The following is a 20,480-nucleotide window of genomic DNA, read 5'->3' as shown; positions in this document are numbered from 1 at the left end:
AGCCAACAGAGACAAGAGAGAGAGAGGGGGAGAGAGAGAGAGAGAGAGACAGAGAGGAGGAGAGAGAGACAGAGAGAGAGAGAGAGAGAGGGAGGGGAGAGAGAGAGAGGCAGAGAGAGGAGAGAGAGACAGAGAGACAGAGAGATAGACAGAGAGAGAGGGGGGGGGAGAGAGGCAGAGAGAGGAGAGAGAGAAGAGCAACAGAGACAGAGAGAGAGAGAGGGGGGAGAGAGAGAGAGAGACAGAGAGAGGAGAGAGAGACAGAGAGAGAGAGAGAGAGAGAGAGAGAGAGAGAGAGAGAGAGAGAGAGAGAGAGGGAGGGGGAGAGAGAGAGAGGCAGAGACACAAAAATCCACAAAAGTGGAGACAAATTTGACCCCAATAACTACCGTGGAATATGTGTCAACAGTAACCTTGGGAAAATCCTCTGCATTATTATTAACAGCAGACTCGTACATTTCCTCAATGAAAACAATGTACTGAGCAAATGTCAAATTGGCTTTTTACCCAAATTACCGTACAACAGACCATGTATTCACCCTGCACACCCTAATTGACAATCAAACAAACCAAAACAAAGGCAAAGTCTTCTCATGCTTTGTTGATTTCAAAAAAGCCTTCGACTCAATCTGGCATGAGGGTCTGCTATACAAACTGATGGAAAGTGGTGTTGGGGGTAAAACATACGACATTATAAAATCCATGTACACAAACAACAAGTGTGCGGTAAAAATTGGCAAAAAACACACACATTTCTTCACACAGGGTCGTGGGGTTAGACAGGGATGCAGCTTAAGCCCCACCCTCTTCAACATATATATCAACGAATTGGCGAGGGCACTAGAAAAGTCTGCAGCACCCGGCCTCCCCCTGCTAGAATCCGAAGTCAAATGTCTGCTGTTTGCTGATGATCTGGTGCTTCTGTCACCAACCAAGGAGGGCCTACAGCAGCACCTAGATCTTATGCACAGATTCTGTCAGACCTGGGCCCTGACAGTAAATCTCAGTAAGACCAAAATAATGGTGTTCCAAAAAAGGTCCAGTCACCAGGACCACAAATACAAATTCCATCTAGACACTGTTGCCCTAGAGCACACAAAAAACTATACATACCTTGGCCTAAACATCAGCACCACAGGTAACTTCCACAAAGCTGTGAACGATCTGAGAGACAAGGCAAGAAGGGCATTCTATGCCATCAAAAGAAACATAAATTTCAACATACCAATTAGGATCTGGCTAAAAATACTTGAATCAGTCATAGAGCCCATTGCCCTTTATGGTTGTGAGGTCTGGGGTCCGCTCACCAACCAAGACTTCACAAAATGGGACAAACACCAAATTGAGACTCTGCACGCAGAATTCTGCAAAAATATCCTCCGTGTACAACGTAGAACACCAAATAATGCATGCAGAGCAGAATTAGGCCGATACCCACTAATTATCAAAATCCAGAAAAGAGCTGTTAAATTCTACAACCACCTAAAAGGAAGCGATTCACAAACCTTCCATAACAAAGCCATCACCTACAGAGAGATGAACCTGGAGAAGAGTCCCCTAAGCAAGCTGGTCCTGGGGCTCTGTTCACAAACACAAACACCCACTACAGAGCCCCAGGACAGCAGCACAATTAGACCCAACCAAATCATGAGAAAACAAAAAGATAACTACTTAACACATTGGAAAGAATTAACAAAAAAACAGAGCAAACTAGAATGCTATTTGGCCCTACACAGAGAGTACACAGCGGCAGAATACCTGACCACTGTGACTGACCCAAAATTAAGGAAAGCCTTGACTATGTACAGACTCAGTGAGCATAGCCTTGCTATTGAGAAAGGCCGCCGTAGGCAGACTTGGCTCTCAAGAGAAGACAGGCTATGTGCTCACTGCCCACAAAATGAGGTGGAAACTGAGCTGCACTTCCTAACCTCCTGCCCAATGTATGACCATATTAGAGAGACATATTTCCCTCAGATTACACAGATCCACAAAGAATTCGAAAACAAATCCAATTTTGAAAAACTCCCATATCTACTGGGTGAAATTCCACAGTGTGCCATCACAGCAGCAAGATTTGTGACCTGTTGCCACGAGAAAAGGGCAACCAGTGAAGAACAAACACCATTGTAAATACAACCCATATTTATGCTTATTTATTTTATCTTGTGTCCTTTAGCCATTTGTACATTTTTAGAACACTGTATATATATATATAATATGACATTTGTAATGTCTTTACTGTTTTGAAACTTCTGTATGTGTAATGTTTACTGTTCATTTTTGTTGTTTTGCACTTTATATATTCACTTTGTATGTTGTCTACCTCACTTGCTTTGGCAATGTTAACACATGTTTCCCATGCCAATAAAGCCCTTGAATTGAATTGAATTGAATTGAGAGGAGAGAGAGAGACAGAGAGACAGAGAGAGAGAGGGGGAGACAGAGAGAGGACAGAGAGGGGGGAGAGAGAGAGGGCATAGAGAGGAGAGAGACAGAGAGAGGAGAGAAACAGAGAGAGGAGAGAGACAGAGAGAGGGGGGGAGGTAGAGAGAGGAGAGAGACTGAGACAGAGAGACAGAGAGAGGGGGGAGACAGAGAGAGGACATAGAGAAGGGGAGAGAGAGGACATAGAGAGGAGAGAGAGAGAGAGAGAGAGAGGGGGAGAGAGAGAGAGACAGAGACAGGGGGGGAGAGAGAGACAGAGACAGAGAGAGAGGTGGGAGAGAGAGAGAGACAGAGAGAGAGAGAGACAGAGAGAGAGGGGGGAGACAGAGAGACAGAGAGACAGATAGAGAGAGACAGAGAGAGAGAGAGACAGAGAGAGAGAGAGACAGAGAGATCTCTGCCCTGGAAAACTGTTTATACTGGAGCTGAGACTCTGATCTTGCCAAAGTCAGTCAAGCAGACCAGATACCTGCTGGCAGACTGATCTGAACTCAGACGGCCCCTTCAGAACAAAAACACCATCTGATTACAATAGACGTCTGCGTCCCAAATGGCTCCCTATTCACTATATAGTGCATAGGGTGCCTGGTCAAAAGTAGTGCACTATATAGTGCATAGGGTGCCTTGTCTAAAGTAGTGCACTATATAGTGCATAGGGTGCCTGGTCTAAAGTAGTGCACTATATAGTGCATAGGGTGCCTGGTCTAAAGTAGTGCACTATATAGTGCATAGGGTGCCTGGTCTAAAGTAGTGCACTATATAGTGCATAGGGTGCCTGGTCTAAAGTAGTGCACTATATAGTGCATAGGGAGCCATTTGGGATACAACAACATAATAGCAACTCCCATTGTTGAGAGCCTTGGCATGTCCACGCCAACACAGAAAACAACGCTTCTACACGGGCCAGGAATGTAACACCAAAACATTGATAGTTGATAGGGGTTGAGAGATAGTTGATAGGGGTTGAGAGATTAAAGTATGGCATAGCTTGGGTAGGTAACGCTGTGTTTGTGTTGGTTATGACTTATGAACGGCATAGTGTAAGAAGTAGCCGGTAGCACTGAAGGATTTCACCAAGAGCTGAATTGGTAAATTGGTGAAGAAAGACAACATACATTTTAGCGTATTATTATAAGGTCAAATCCTTCAAAATACAAATAACTGAAGAAAATGAAGAAAAAAAATGTCATGTGATATTCAATAAGGAATGGATTACAAAACACTCAACCAGAACAGGTTGTTTCCATCGGCCCCTTGGGGGTCAAGCATGGCGGTCGTAGTGTGGTGGCGTGTGTGATTATTCTGCCCTCAGGCCCTCAACGACATGCCTGGGTCATGTAAGCAAGACGATAATCAAGTCTACATGAAAATGGTTAAAAAGCAATAAATATGAAGTTTTGGAACGGCCTGGTTAAAGTCCACACCTAATCCCATGTTGCAATGTTGTGGCAGGTCTTGAGTAGTTCAGGCTTGAAAACCCACATATGTCACTGAGTTGAAGCAGTTCTGAATGCAAGAGTGGACCAGAATTCCACTACAGGAGGCATTTGGTTGCACTCATTGCAGCTAAGGTGGCACAACCAGTTACTGAGCGTAAGGGGGGGGGGGGGGGCATTATAACGTTCTCACACAAGGGAATTGGGTGTTGCATAACTTTGTTAATTAAATAAATGAAATAAGGCCCCCTTTATATAATATTAGGTTTAGGTTGAAGATCTGATAACATTCAGTATCAAAAATATACAAAAAATAGAGAAAATCTGAAGAAGAAAAACTATTTCACAGCCTGTCTGTCTGTCTGTCTGCCTGCCTGCCTGCCTGTCTGCCTGTCTGCGTGTCTGTCTGTCTGTCTGTCTGTCTGTCTGTCTGTCTGTCTGTCTGTCTGTCTGTCTGTCTGTCTGTCTGTCTGTCTGTTTGTCTGTCTGAAACCTGTCTGTCTCCATGTCTGTCTGTCTCCGTGTCTGTCTGTCTGTCTGTCTGAAACCTGTCTGTCTCCATGTCTGTCTGTCTCCGTGTCTGTCTGTCTGTCTGGGTGTCTGTTTGTCTGTCTGTCTGTCTGTCTGTCTGGGTGTCTGTTTGTCTGGGTGTCTGTCTGTCTTTATGGGTGTCTGTCTGTCTGTCTGTCTGTCTGGGTGTATGTCTGAAACCTGTCTGTCTCCATGTCTGTCTGTCTCCGTGTCTGTCTGTCTGGGTGTCTGTCTGTCTGTTTGTCTGTCTGTCTGGGTGTCTGTCTGTCTGTCTGTCTGGGTGTCTGTCTGTCTGGGTGTCCGTCTGTCTGTCTGTCTGTCTGTCTGTCTGTCTGCCTGTCTGTCTGTCTGTCTGTCTGTCTGTCTGTCTGTCTGTCTGTCTGTCTGGGTGTCTGTCTGTCTGTCTGTTTGTCTGTCTGAAACCTGTCTGTCTCCATGTCTGTCTGTCTCCGTGTCTGTCTGTCTGTCTGTCTGTCTGGGTGTCTGTTTGTCTGTCTGTCTTTATGGGTGTCTGTCTGTCTGTCTGTCTGTCTGTCTGTCTGTCTGGGTGTCTGTCTGAAACCTGTCTGTCTCCATGTCTGTCTGTCTCCGTGTCTGTCTGTCTGGGTGTCTGTCTGTCTGTCTGGGTGTCTGTCTGTCTGCCTGCCTGCCTGTCTGTCTGTCTGTCTGTCTGTCTGCCTGTCTGTCTGTCTGTCTGTCTGTCTGTCTGTCTGTCTGTCTGTCTGTCTGTCTGTCTGCCTGTCTGTCTGTCTGTCTGTCTGGGTGTCTGTCTGTCTGTTTGTCTGTCTGAAACCTGTCTGTCTCCATGTCTGTCTGTCTCCGTGTCTGTCTGGGTGTCTGTTTGTCTGTCTGTCTGTCTGTCTGTCTGTCTGTCTGTCTGGGTGTCTGTTTGTCTGGGTGTCTGTCTGTCTTTATGGGTGTCTGTCTGTCTGTTTGTCTGGGTGTCTGTCTGAAACCTGTCTGTCTCCATGTCTGGCTGTCTCCGTGTCTGTCTGTCTGGGTGTCTGTCTGTCTGTTTGGGTGTCTGTCTGTCTGTCTGGGTGTCTGTTTGTCTGGGTGTCTGTCTGACTTTATGGGTGTCTGTTTGTCTGTCTGTCTGTCTGTCTGTCTGTCTGTCTGTCTGTCTGTCTGTCTGTCTGACTGTCTGTCTGACTGTCTGGGTGTCTGTTTGTCTGGGTGTCTGTCTGTCTTTATGGGTGTCTGTCTGTCTGTCTGTCTGGGTGTATGGATGTCTGTCTGAAACCTGTCTGTCTCCATGTCTGTCTGTCTCCGTGTCTGTCTCCGTGTCTGTCTGTCTCCGTGTCTGTCTGTCTCCGTGTCTGTCTGTCTCCGTGTCTGTCTGTCTCCGTGTCTGTCTGTCTCCGTGTCTGTCTCCATGTCTGTCTGTCCGTCTCCATGTCTGTCTGTCTGTCTGATATGAGTCTATCTCCGTGTCTGTCTCTATGTCTGTCTTTCTGAAACGTGTCTCTGTGTCTGACTGTCTCCATGTCTGTCTGAAATGTGTTTGTCTGTCTCTGCATCTGTGTCTGCCTGAAATGTGTCTGTTTGTGTCTGTCTGTCTCCATGTGTCTGTCTCCATGTCTGTCTGTCTGATACATGTCTGTCTCCATGTGTCTGTCTGACATGTGTCTGTCTCCATGTGTCTGTCTGACACGTGTCTGTCTCCATGTCTGTCTGTCTGATACGTGTCTGTCTCCATGTCTGTCTGAAATGTGTCTGTCTGTCTCCATGTCTGTCTGTCTGACACGTGTCTGTCTCCATGTCTGTCTGTCTGATACGTGTCTGTCTGTCTGATACGTGTCTGTCTCCATGTCTGTCTGTCTGATATGTGTCTGTCTGTCTGATATGTGTCTGTATCCATGTCTGTCTGTCTGATACGTGTCTGTCTGTCTGATATGTGTCTGTATCCATGTCTGTCTGTCTGATACGTGTCTGTCTCCATGTCTGTCTGTCTGATATGTGTCTGTATCCATGTCTGTCTGTCTGCTACGTATCTGTCTCCATGTCTGTCTGTCTGATATGTGTCTGTCTGTCTGATATGTGTCTGTCTGTCTGATATGTGTCTGTCTCTGTGTCTGTCTGATACGTGTCTGTCTCCGTGTCTGTCTGTCTGATACATGTCTGTCTCCGTGTCTGTCTGTCTGTCTCCATGTCTGTCTGTCTCTTTGTCTGTCTGTCTGATACGTGTCTGTCTCCATGTCTGTCTGTCTGACACGTGTCTGTCTCTGTGTCTGTCTGTCTGTCTGATATGTGTCTGTCTCTGTGTCTGTCTCCATTTCTGTCTGTCTGTCTGATACGTGTATGTCTCTGTGTTTGTCTGTCTGATACGTGTCTGTCTCCATGTCTGTCTGTCTGATACGTGTCTGTCTGTCTGTCTGACACGTGTCTGTCCTCATGTCTGTCTGTCTGACACGTGTCTGTCCTCATGTCTGTCTGTCTGACACGTGTCTGTCTCCATGTCTCTGTCCACATATGGAGGGACCACGACTCTGGGTACAGTCCCATTCGTTTAAGAAACACAGCCTATTTTTTACCACAGGGGCAACCAGCGATCCCGAAGGAATGCACAGTTCCAACGAGAACATAACGACTGGCTACTGTAAAACAGACCACATCCCAAAACCAACACACACACACACAGACCACTCAGGACCTTACAGCACACTCACTGTGTCAATGTAACTCACGTCATCCTAAATAAAAACCTACGGACAATAACAACAGTGTCTAACACAGAGGCCATGGAGGTGTTTACTAGAAGGACGTACAAGGAAATATTCAAGGCACCGACTTGTTAAAGAGCTTTATGGAGTGACGGAAGTCAGCGTTTCAAAGACATTCCTATTGGTTTACAAGGGGGTTAAATGGTGACAGGCGACGGACCAGGGAGGGGGAACTTGTATACAGTAGCATGGTAAAGGGTCAAAGGTCGTGGTGATTCTGAAAGGAAGAGAATGGTTCTAGTTGGACACATTTACCAGATTAAACAGAGTGATTTTGACTGCATTGAAAACTCATCAACATTTCACTAGCCCCTGAAACTGAATCCCCCCTCCCCACTTATTCTCCTCTTCATCAGATCTCTCTCACTCCCTCTTTCATCTGAGCTCTGTCCCACATACCAACCCAGAAACATAGAAGGGGAGAGGAGAAAGGAGGAGAAAGGAGGAGAGGAGAGAAGAGGAGAAAGGAGGACAGGAAAGAGGAGGAGAAAGGAGAGAAGAGGAGAAAGGAGGAGAGGAGAAGAGAGGAAAGAGAGCAGACAGTGCTCTCTGCTGCTGCTGGGAGAGACAGTGGGAAGTGATGCTGCTGGGAGAGACAGGGGAAGTGATGCTGCTGGGAGAGACAGGGGAAGTGATGCTGCTGGGAGAGACAGGGGGAAGTGATGCTGCTGCTGGGAGAGACAGGGGGAAGTGATGCTGCTGCTGGGAGAGACAGGGGAAGTGATGCTGCTGCTGGGAGAGACAGGGGGAAATGATGCCTGGAGAGACAGGGGAAGTGATGCTGCTGGGAGAGACAGGGGGAAGTGATGCTGCTGGGAGAGACAGGGGAAGTGATGCTGCTGCTGGGAGAGACAGGGGGAAGTGATGCTGCTGCTGGGAGAGACAGGGGAAGTGATGCTGCTGCTGGGAGAGACAGGGGGAAATGATGCCTGGAGAGACAGGGGAAGTGATGCTGCTGGGAGAGACAGGGGGAAGTGATGCTGCTGCTGGGAGAGCCAGGGGGAAGTGATGCTGCTGCTGGGAGAGCCAAGGGGAAGTGATGCTGCTGGGAGAGACAGGGGGAAGTGATGCTGCTGCTGGGAGAAACAGGGGGAAGTGGTGCTGCTGGGAGAGACAGTGGGAAGTGGTGCTGCTGGGAGAGACAGTGGAAGTGATGCTGCTGCTGCTGGGAGAGACAGGGGAAGTGATGCTGCTGCTGGGAGAGACGGGGGAAGTGATGCTGTCAGAGGTACAGCTCTGGTTCTGTATAGTGCTATAGCTCATACATCTATTATTCTACAGGGGGTCTGTTACAGCTGCTATAGAATGGTCACACACACGCACACACACACACACACACACACACACAGAGACGCACAGACACACACACAAAGACACACACACACACACTTCCCTCTAAACGACATATCCTAGGGCCAGCAACACCTGCTGGTCTAGGGCTGTGTGTGGTGAAGAGACTGGTTCGACCACTCCACTGCATTTCACTTCCCCCTCTCTAACCAATCAGAACAGGGGACAATCTCAATAGCACATCTGTGTGGTTCATTACACTGTCTTGTTTCAAAGGCTATTGACAGTTTGAATTTGACTGTATATAAAACGATTTGTTTGAGAGACCTTGTGTCGGGCCTGTTGAAACCTGACGAGTGTAGAAAGAGTTGTGTTTTACAAAGAAGTGCAGTGAATAAACACATGTTGATTGTGTCATCTATTGTGTTCAACAGGCCCACTTTTCAATGACCCAGATGTTACCATTGAATCTGTGATTCAGAAACATGTGCACAAAAACCATTGAGGGTCACAGAACCCACTGTTGTTGCTTTTACCCCAGATGGAGTCTGTTGTGAGAAATATGAATCAATGTCTAGCCTGGCGAGTCTGGAAATATGAATCGATGTCTAGTCTCCCTCCCTCCCGTTATCTCTCCCTCCCTTTCTTTATCCCTCCCTCCCTCCCGTTATCTCTCCCTCCCTCCCTCCCTCCCTCCCTCCCTCCCTCCCTCCCTCCCTCCCTCCCTCCCTCCCTCCCTCCCTCCCTCCCTCCCTCCCTCCCTCTCTTATCCCCCCCCCCCGTTATCTCTCCCTCCCTCCCTCCCTCCCTCCCTCTCTTTATCCCTCCCTCCTGTTATCTCTCCCCCCTCCCTCCCTCCCGTTATCCCTCCCTCCCTCCTGTTCTCTCCCCCATCCATCCCTCCCTCCCTCCTCTCCCTCCCCCCCTCCCTCTCTTTATCCCTCCCTCCCTCCTGTTATCTCTCCCCCCTCCCTCCCTCCCTCTCCCTCCTGTTATCCCTCCCTCCCTCCCTCCCTCCCTCCCTCCCTCCCTCCCTCCCTCCCTCTCTTTATCCCTCCCTTCCTCCCTCCCTCCTGTTATCTATCCCCCCTCCCTCCCTCCTGTTATCTCTCACCCCCTCCCTCCCTCCCTCTCCCTCCCTCCCTCCTCCGTCCGTCCGTCCGTCCGTCCCTCTCCCTCTCTTTATCTCTCCCTCCCTAACCCATCTGTATCTCTCCTGCTCTCCATCTCTATCTTCCCCTACCTCCCTCTCCCTCTCTTTATATCCCTCCCTCCCTCCCGTTATCCCTCCCTCCCGTTATCTCTCCCTCCCTCCCTCTTTATCCCTCCCTCCCTCTCCATCTCTCCCTCCCTCCGTCCCTCTCCCTCTCTTTATCTCTCCCTCCCTCTCCCATCTGTATCTCTCCCTCCCTCTCCCATCTTTATCTCTCCCTCCCCTCTCCCATCTTTATCTCTCCATCCCTCTCCCATCTGTATCTCTCCCTCCCTCTCCCATCTGTATCTCTCCCTCCCTCTCCCATCTTTATCTCTCCCTCCCTCTCCCATCTTTATCTCTCCATCCCTCTCCCATCTTTATCTCTCCATCCCTCTCCCATCTTTATCTCTCCCTCCCTCTCCCATCTTTATCTCTCCCTCCCTCTCCCATCTTTATCTCTCATCCCTCTCCCATCTTTATCTCTCCCTCCCTCTCCCATCTTTATCTCTCCCTCCCTCTCCCATCTTTATCTCTCCATCCCTCTCCCATCTTTATCTCTCCCTCCCTCTCCCATCTTTATCTCTCCCTCCCTCTCCCATCTTTATCTCTCCATCCCTCTCCCATCTTTATCTCTCCCTCCCTCTCCCATCTTTATCTCTCCCTCCCTCTCCCATCTTTATCTCTCCCTCCCTCTCCCATCTTTATCTCTCCCTCCCTCTCCCATCTTTATCTCTCCCTCCCTCTCCCATCTTTATCTCTCCCTCCCTCTCCCATCTTTATCTCTCCCTCTCTCTCCCATCTTTATCTCTCCCTCCCTCTCCCATCTTTATCTCTCCATCCCTCTCCCATCTTTATCTCTCCATCCCACTCCATCTTTATCTCTCCATCCCTCTCCCATCTTTATCTCTCCATCCCTCTCCATCTTTATCTCTCCCATCTTTATCTCTCCCTCCCTCTCCCATCTTTATCTCTCCCTCCCTCTCCCATCTTTATCTCTCCCTCCCTCTCCCATCTTTATCTCTCCCTCCCTCTCCCATCTTTATCTCTCCATCCCTCTCCCATCTTTATCTCTCCCTCCCTCTCCCATCTTTATCTCTCCATCCCTCCCGCTTTACATTTCCCTCTCTTTTATCTCCCTTTCTCCTCTCTTTTCATCTCTCCCACTCTCTCTTTAGCTCTCTCTAACTCTTTTCAGCGTTTCTTCCCTCGAGTATCGTGGCCCGTGCCAAAACATACCGGCTCTTCGAGTCAGGCGTGGTACAACACGGTCCAGCAGACACCATTCTGGAGCAATCATGTCAGTGTGACAGCCATGTTCGTTCTTCTCAAGGCGTGGCACTACTGCACTAATTTCTCATTGTCAGTGACGGCACACTGTTTCTAGTAGAAATCATAACTACAGTCAAACACAGCTCCGGCATTTACTTTAACCTATACTGCAATTAGTATTCAGACCCCTTGAGGCACAAAGGAAGGAAGCTGTATTTGTTTCTGGATTCCAGTAAAACTGCTGGGTGACCATGACAACGAGCTGTGGGTGTGTCGGGACTGGCCTATCAGAGATTAAGCAGCTTTGTTGGAGCCTGACAGGTGGTCATTCAAAAGGTCACATAATGCTACATGCTCATTCTGAGCAGCAGAAACAAGAGACTTCTACAGACCTTACAATATGTTTAACGCAGATTTAAAACAAATTACCCTTCCCTTTTGAAAAAGAAAAGAGTGTTTTACAATAGCACCAAAAGACAACTTTGATTGATGATAGCTAGCTAGGCTAACTGGATAAAGTATTAGCTTGATTGATGATAGCTAGCTAGGCTAACTGGATAAAGTATTAGCTTGATTGATGATAGCTAGCTAGGCTAACTGGATAAAGTATTAGCTTGATTGATGATAGCTAGCTAGGCTAACTGGATAAAGTTTGTGAGGTCACCGCTGCAGAGTGCAGATCCAATTCGCTAAGTCATTTCCCAGATGGAACTGCTGTCCAATTAAAAGGCCTAATAGCTTTAATCTCATCTGAATATAATTGGCCGGTCACCAAGTTAGCAGGCCCAGATGAAATCAAGCCCATTTTGCCAATCAATTCCCTGCACTTGGCCATTTCATTCTAGCTGTGTGGGTGTGGTGCATTTGCCAAGTCTGTGGCATGGGGACATAAAGTTTGACTTACTTAGGTAACAGAGCCCAAGCCTGACTTTCACTGCACTGAACACTGAAATGAACACACATAGGTTACTGTATACTAGGGATGGGGGGGGGGGGGTGGATACAGCAGAGTATCGCACAATTAATTCTGATAATATTATATTGATTATATGACTCCAAGTATCGATTCCCTTTATGTTGCTATGTAGTTAACGTCAGCTAGCGCTAGTCGGCTATACCTGAGCCAAAACTCCAGGATTTCTATAGGTTGGCCTCAATCTTCTTTTTAAACGTTAAGCCAACACATTTTCAGCTCCTTTTATTTACAAGACTGATCAAAACTAGTTTTCTCATATGGCTCTTTTGTCTCTCTGCAGCAGACATATAGTGAGCAAATATGTTTGGAATATCGAATTGCAATACAATCGGTAGAACATATCGTATCGGCACCTAAGCATCGTGATAATATCGTATAGTGAGGTCCCTGTCAATTCCAAGCCCGACTAAACAACACATCTTTGAAGAGATGAGATCTTACTGAACTCCCACACCGAGCGAGCAGTTCTCTCACATGAATAACTACACATCAACACAACAGCGACCGTTGGAGAAGTCGACTGTGATAACACATTTGTTTAATTCATGCCGGTTGCACAACATACACGCCTGAGTCTGATAAGAACCGTATACACTCGGTAGAATTACAAAACAAAGATGATTGTGTACAGTACTGCCGAATAAGAGATTACATATCTTCAGTGATAACCCACCCCCTCAAAAAATATGAGCCGTGTTTGTTGACACAACAAATGGATAAGTGTCCAGAAATCAGACTTCAACCATCTTGTAGAAGAGCAACGAGACCGAGAGGACGGCTAAGGGAGACAACGATACAGTGTTGAATGAACATTGTCCAGTCTATTTCCTGTCGAAGCTATGCTAACGTAACAACTGTTAGTACACTATCTGCTAAGTTACATGTATGTTTTCCTGAGAGGGACAAAAGGGGAATGTTACAAAGAGAGAGAGAGAGGCGGGATGAGTATAATCCAAGGGACAGACGTTGGACTCCCATTGGAGAGCGTGTGGTGTGCTAGGGATATGGATAACGGAGAGACGTGCTAACAAGAACACATGAGAACGGAGGTAAATGATTAGCCAAAACCAAGCTAACGCTAGCACTCACAGAGACATATCCCTAGCACACCACACGCTCTCCAATGGGAGTCCAACGTCTGTCCCTTGGATTATACTCATCCCGCCTCTCTCTCTCTCTTTGTAACATTCCCCTTTTGTCCCTCTCAGGAAAACATACATGTAACTTAGCAGATAGTGTACTAACAGTTGTTACGTTAGCATAGCTTTGTTTTGCTTTGTCCAATCTTATGAAATGGGGAGCACTTAGCTATCCTAGATGGGGGGGGTTGAGGGTAGCAGAAGGCTGGGACCGAAAAACAAACTAAAGATAACTAATGTAAAATATACTGTGTCTGTAAAAATGTATATAGTGTGTATAAGCAGGAAGTAGAAGCCTAAAAACAAACAAAAGATAACTAATGTAAAATGTATATAGTATGTATAAGCAGGAAGTAGAAGCCTAAGTATTGTTGTTCATTAGTTTACTCCAATTATGGGAGAGGTGGAAAATAATGAAGAAGGAACTTATATATATTTTTTTAATATATATATATATATATATATGGGGGATTGGATTATGCAGACAATTACATTGATAGAAGCCACAATCTATCTACAATGTTAAAGCTGATTATGAAACCATGTGGACTGTATGTTCACCAACAATAGCTGACCAAGCACCGAGCAACGAGCGCCAAGCACCGAGCGCCGAGCGCCGAGCGCCGAGCGCCGAGCGCCGAGCACCAAGCACCGAGCACCAAGCACTCCCTAGCACCTAGCACCAAGCACTCCCTAGCGCACCCGAGGTAATAGAGAGCGTGGTCAATAAAACCCCTCCTGTCCTCTGTAAGAACTCTGTACTGTAGGAGAGATTTGATATGTCTCATTCTAAGAGATTTGGGATTTATTATTTACATCATCAAATAAAATAAAATGTATTTATAAAGCCCTTTTAACGTCAGCAGATGCTTAAAAGTGCTTTACAGAAACCCAGCCTAAAACACCAAATAGCAAGCAATGCAGGTAAATGTAGGCTAGAAATGCAGGAACCTAGTAAGAAACCTAGAGAGTAACCAGGCTCTGAGGTGTTACCACAGCAGTCTGCAGAGATACTCCATTCCATCTGGTTTGTGCAAAGTGGGACCATCATGTGTTTTTCCAACAGGATAATGACCCAAAACACACCTCCAGGCTGTGTAAGGGCTATTTGACCAAGAAGGAGAGTGATGCATTGCTGAATTAGATGACAATCACCCAACCTCAACCCAATTGAGGTGGTTTGGGATGAGTTGCACCGCAGAGTGAAGGAGTGCTCAGTGTATGTGGGAACTCCTTCAAGACTGTTGGAAAAGCATTCCAGGTGAAGCTGGTTGAGAGAATGCCAAGTGTGTGCAAAGCTGTCATCAAGGCAAAGGGTGGGTACATTGAAGAATCTTAAATATAAAATATATTTTGATTTGTTTAACACTTCTTTGGTTACTACATGATTCCATATGTGTTATTTCTTAGTTCTAATGTCTTCACTATTATTCTACAATGTAGAAAATAGTAAAAAATAAAGAAAAACCCTGGAAATTAGTAGGTGTGTCCAAACTTTACTGGTACTGTGTGTATATACATATATTTCTGTTCCATTTAGCCTGGAAACCGAAGTAGCAGGCATACCCACTGATCAGATAAAGATTAGTAATGTGGCATCAGCCTGAGATGAAGTTGACCCACAGTACACTGTAATAGAATGTGAAGTGAGGGGGGGGGGGGCGCACACACTGCTCTGCAGGACAGGGGGAGAGAGAGAGCCAGAGCCAGAGCCAGAGAGTGAGAGAGAGCAATGGAGGTGAGGAGAGAGAAATATGAAGGAGATAAAATGAGGAGGGGAGAGAGAGAGAGAGAGAGAGAGAGAGAGAGGGGGAGAGGATAGAGAGAGAGAGAGAGAGAGAGAGAGAGAGAGAGAGAGAGAGAGAGAGAGAGACGGAGAGGATAGAGAGAGAGAGAGAGAGAGAGAGAGAGAGAGAGAGAGAGAGAGAGAGAGAGAGAGAGAGAGAGAGAGAGAGAGGATAGAGCGATAGAGAGAGAGAGATGGGGGAGAGGATAGAGATAGAGAGAGAGAGAGAGAGAAGGTGGAGAGGATAGAGAGAGAGAGAGAGAAGGTGGAGAGGATAGAGAGAGAGAGAGAGAGAGAGAGAGAGAGAGAGAGAGAGAGAGAGAGAGAGATTGGGGAGAGGATAGAGAGAGAGAGAGAGAGAGAGAGAGATGGGGGAGAGGATAGAGAGATGGGGAGAGGATAGAGATAGAGAGAGAGAGAGAGATAGAGAGAGAGAGAAGGTGGAGAGGATAGAGAGAGAGGGGGGGGGTAGAAGTGTATGAGTGGATAGGTTCATTAATTTTTTTTACATATTTAACTAGGTAAGTCAGTTAAGAACAAATTCTTATTTACAATGGGGGCCTAGGAACAGTGGGTTTAACTGCCTGTTCAGGGGCAAAACGACAGATTTACACCTCGTCAGCTCGGAGATTCGATCTAGCAACCTTTCAGTTACTGGCCCCAACGCTCTAACCACTAGGCTTCCTGTTGCCTCATGTGCACGTTCAATGTAAAGAGTAGTATATGAACACCCTTAACAAGCACCACCAGGAGGTAGTTAGCATCAGCAACACAAGCCACAGCTGACAGAAAACTCTCCTAAAAACTCCAACATACAACCAACGACACTGGGCGATAAGCAATCTCACAGTGCAAACAATTAATATTATCCCAGGGCACTCCAACCTCAGCAGCTAGTTATACATTAACTAGACCCGTCAGAGGAGCATTCGACTAAGGCAAACAGGCCTGTAATTGGCATGACTATAATGGAGGCCGGCCAGAAGAGTCACTCTAGTAGTTGTAAATCGGTGACCTTTTTACCCCAAACTGCTTTCCACTCTGATCCAGCTCAGTGGGGCAAAGAATGTCAAGCCTCAAGGTTATATTTGTAACCTTTATTTAGCTAGGCAAGTCAGTTAAGAACAAATTCTTATTTACACGATGATAGCCTAGGAACAGTGGGTTAACTGTCTTGTTGAAGGGCAGAACCACAGATGTTTACCTTATCAGCTCGGGGATTCGATCTAGCAACTTTTCAGTTACTGGCCCAACGCTCTAACCACTAAGTCACCTGCTGCCCCAAGTTTCCCATGGGTATTCACAGTCAGCCCCTGATACCTCCTAGAGTAGGGTGAAGTTGCCCCCTGAGTTGGGATTGGGGGAGGGGAAGCTGATCCTAGATCTATACCCATGGGAAACTAGGGCTGGGCGGTAGACCGTATTTGACTATGTACCGGTATTGATGGACCGTTTTGTGTTTTTTCCTTTAACTTTTATAACGGTATTTCAACGTCGTTTAAATGTCTGTTTTTATACTTTACTCCGTTTACTACCTGAGTAGTCTCTCGCTCTGTCTTCTCTTGCATGCCTCTTCCCCAAGACCTGGCCCCTGTCACCATGCCGTTCACTCCGTCTCCATGGTCACAGGCAACAAGATGTTGGTGATCACTTTACTTCTTAATATAAATCCACCAGTGTTCTATAATTACACTATTAGTTTGTGTTTCTTACATCTGCAAACAGCTAGTTTGTCTGTTCTTAGCAATTTGTGGCTAAAATAAATCACGTTAGCCCGCTAATGCTAATCGCTAGTTAGCTGGCTAGCTACATGTACAAAGAGTCTTAGCCAACGTAGCAGCCTGATAGCAGTGCTGGTGTAGGCCTAGATCAGCAAGGTGTTCGTATCTTCTAAATCCAAGCGGAATAGGTGAAGCATGAATAACAAGAGTGCAGGCAATGCAGAAATTTATTTTTTGGTTGGTCGGATTGAACAGTATAAAACAAATCAGAATGAAGAAAGCCCCACTTATAATTTATCTGCATACCCTAAGGTCATATAAAACATAAAATACCATCATAAATGTGAAGAAAAATGGTACTATGATATTTTGGCCATATGGCCTAGCCCTAGAGGAAACCCGGAGTGATACATTCTCCAATCCATACGGTTGCTGTCTATCAAATTGAATGTCATTACTACCGACTACTTTATTCAAGGCTTGTTATCTTCTACCTAGAAAACAGGAAGTTGTTATATTTTACCTATAAAAAGGGAAGTTGTCGTCATCTACCTATAAAACAGGAAGTTGTTATATTTTACCTATAAAACAGGAAGTTGTTATATTTTACCTATAAAAAGGGAAGTTGTCGTCATCTACCTATAAAACAGGAAGTTGTCATCGTCTACCTATAGAACAAGAATGTGTCATCTTCTACCTATAGAACAAGAAGTTGTCATCGTCTACCTATAGAACAGGAAGTTGTCATCGTCTACCTATAGAACAAGAAGTTGTCATCGTCTACCTATAGAACAAGAAGTTGTCATCGTCTACCTATAGAACAGGAAGTTGTCATCGTCTACCTATAGAAAAAGAAGTTGTCATCGTCTACCTATAGAACAGGAAGTAGGCCTAGAAGACCAATTGGCTAGAAAAGCACACAGTCAGGTTAACTGTTATTGAGTTATTCTTTTTTTTGACAGTACTTTAATTGTAAGGAATGTGGTTTCTTCTAAAAGAGAGATCAAATAAACTTCATGCTTTGTTCACTAATGTATTGCTCTTCCTGCTCAGTTTCACAGTCTAATATGGCTCAATGAGTCTGCTTGTTCTATTGACAGAGATGCTATCATCAGAGAGATAGTAGACATGCCTGCTCTGAGACAGATACAAGGTCCTGGTGTTGCTCCCTTTCCCTTCCCCCTCTTCCTGCACACAGAAGCTCAGCAGTTCAGTTCCCACCCCTCAGCAAGGTGATTGATGAACAAACATGTTTACAATTACCCTTACTCTTATCAAAACAGGTTTTTAGATAAAAGAGCAGCCACATTGGCATTAAGAGCCAATGTGTGTTCAGATTCACCTATGTCAAATATCTACTGGTTCACACGAGGTCAGTGACTTATTACTCGCCTCGAGGATGCTAACAGTGGGAAATAAGCCTTAGACAACAACAGTTATGCGCTAACAAGATCCATCACAAGGTTCCCAGACATTTTAAAACTGTACGTTTTTGTCTATTTTCTATCAACAGAAAATCTCCGGGAAGATTGGACCCAAATAAAGTATTGTAAAAACAGATTTATCATTTCCTGTTTCCTGTATCCCCAACTTACCACATATAGGCCTGCTTAACTGCATTAGGTCCCCAACTTACCACATATAGGCCTGCTTAACTGCATTAGGTCCCCAACTTACCATATATAGGCCTGCTTAACTGCATTAGGTCCCCAACTTACCATATATAGGCCTGCTTAACTTCATTAGGTCCACATGTCATTTACATGGTGAGAGAGTGCACATTTTACCATGACCTCAGCGTACCTGTATCCCGTATCCCCAACTTACCATATACAGTGGGGCAAAAAAGTATTTAGTCAGCCACCAATTGTGCAAGTTCTCCCACTTAAAAAGATGAGAGAGGCCTGTAATTTTCATCAGAGGTACACTTCAACTATGACAGACAAAATGAGAGGGAAAAAAATCCAGAAAATCACATTGTAGGATTTTTAATGAATTTATTTGCAAATTATTGCACAATTGGTGGCTGACTAAATACTTTTTTCCCCCCACTTATACAGTGGGGCAAAAAAAGTATTTAGTCAGCCACCAATTTACTAAATGCTTAACTGCATTAGGTCCACATGTCATTTCCATGGTGAGAGAGTGCACATTTTACCAAGACCTCAGCGTATGCGCAGCAGTGTTGGTGTGTCGTGACTCATGGCAGACAAAATGGCCACTGAAAAACAAACCCTCTGGGCTGAAAACTCGCCAGAGGTCCCCATCGCAGCCAATCACATAAACAGTCACAGGCACTGAGAAGCCGTCACAACTCAGACTTACAGTACCAGTCAAAGGTTTAGAACACCTACTCAAACCCTTGAATGAGTAGGTCTGTCAAAACTTTTGACTGGTACTGAACATACTGTAGAATGAGTGTGCCCTTTAGTAGTCCTTGGCCTTTTCATACATCCAAATCAAAACGCTAATCCAAAATCCATAATTGACTCTGAATCCCATCTGTATTAGGCATATGGTGCATTAAGGTTTTCAAACACTATAAAATGTCCAAGCACAGATCCTAGGTCAATATGTTGCAATAGCAGATAAATATAGGTTTTGCCATGTCGAGACAACCCAATTTGGGATACAAAACAATCCACAGCGACATGCTTCGTCTCATGCTTCAAATACATACTGCTGCTAGTGAAACAACCTATTTACAGGGCTTTTATAATGCACTTCCTCTTTGTAACCATGACATATCATCCCCCCCCCACTTCCTTATGCCTCACAGTCAGCAAGCTGCCAATCATTTGTCTCATTTACAGTTACTTCAAGTCTCAAGGAGGTGTCACTGCATGAGGGTAAGGATGGGGTAAAGAGGGATGAGACAGTGATTTCATCAAAGCCTTAATTACAATTATCATGCTAGCATGGGGCTGAGCTGGTAACCGCAAGTTTACCACCCTTACATATCCTATCCTTACATATCCTATCCTTACATATCCTTACATATCCTATCCTTACATATCCTTACATATCCTATCCTTACATATCCTATCCTTACATATCCTATCCTTGCATATCCTTACATATCCTTACATATCCTACCCTTACATATACTATCCTTACATATCCTATCCTTACATATCCTATCCTTGCATATCCTTACATATCCTTACATATCCTATCCTTACATATCCTTACATATACTATCCTTACATATCCTATCCTTACATATCCTATCCTTACATATCCTTACATATACTATCCTTACATATCCTATCCTTACATATCCTTACATATCCTATCCTTACATATCCTATCCTTACATATCCTATCCTTACATATCCTATCCTTACATATACTATCCTTACATATCCTATCCTTACATATCCTATCCTTACATATACTATCCTTACATATCCTATCCTTACATATCCTATCCTTACATATCCTATCCTTACATATCCTATCCTTACATATCCTTACATATCCTATCCTTACATATCCTGTCCTTACATATCCTATCCTTACATATCATATCCTTACATATCCTATCCTTACATATCCTATCCTTACATATACTATCCTTACATATCCTTACATATACTATCCTTACATATCCTATCCTTGCATATCCTTACATATCCTATCCTTACATATACTATCCTTACATATCCTATCCTTACATATCCTTACATATCCCATCCTTGCATATCCTTACATATCCCATCCTTACATATCCTTACATATCCTATCCTTACATATCCTTACATATACTATCCTTACATATCCTATCCTTACATATCCTTACATATCCTTACATATCCTATCCTTACATATCCTTACATATCCTTACATATACTATCCTTACATATCCTATCCTTACATATCCCATCCTTACATATCCCATCCTTACATATCCTATCCTTACATATCCTATCCTTACATATCCTTACATATCCTATCCTTACATAT

At 45.1% G+C, this 20,480-nt stretch overlaps 1 protein-coding gene across 4 annotated transcripts in view; it reads right to left on the bottom strand.

The window, feature by feature from the left end:
• The window catches only part of LOC109898287 (unconventional myosin-IXAa-like), a 274,482-nt gene that overhangs the window by 177,387 nt on the left and 76,615 nt on the right, over nucleotides 1-20,480 (bottom strand). The gene's annotated exons all lie outside the window — the stretch shown is intronic.

Source organism: Oncorhynchus kisutch, linkage group LG10 (assembly GCF_002021735.2).
Source record: "Oncorhynchus kisutch isolate 150728-3 linkage group LG10, Okis_V2, whole genome shotgun sequence".
Classification (NCBI taxonomy): domain Eukaryota; kingdom Metazoa; phylum Chordata; class Actinopteri; order Salmoniformes; family Salmonidae; genus Oncorhynchus; species Oncorhynchus kisutch.
The sequence above is the reverse complement of the archived record's forward strand: the minus strand, read 5'-3'. Positions and strand labels throughout refer to the sequence as shown.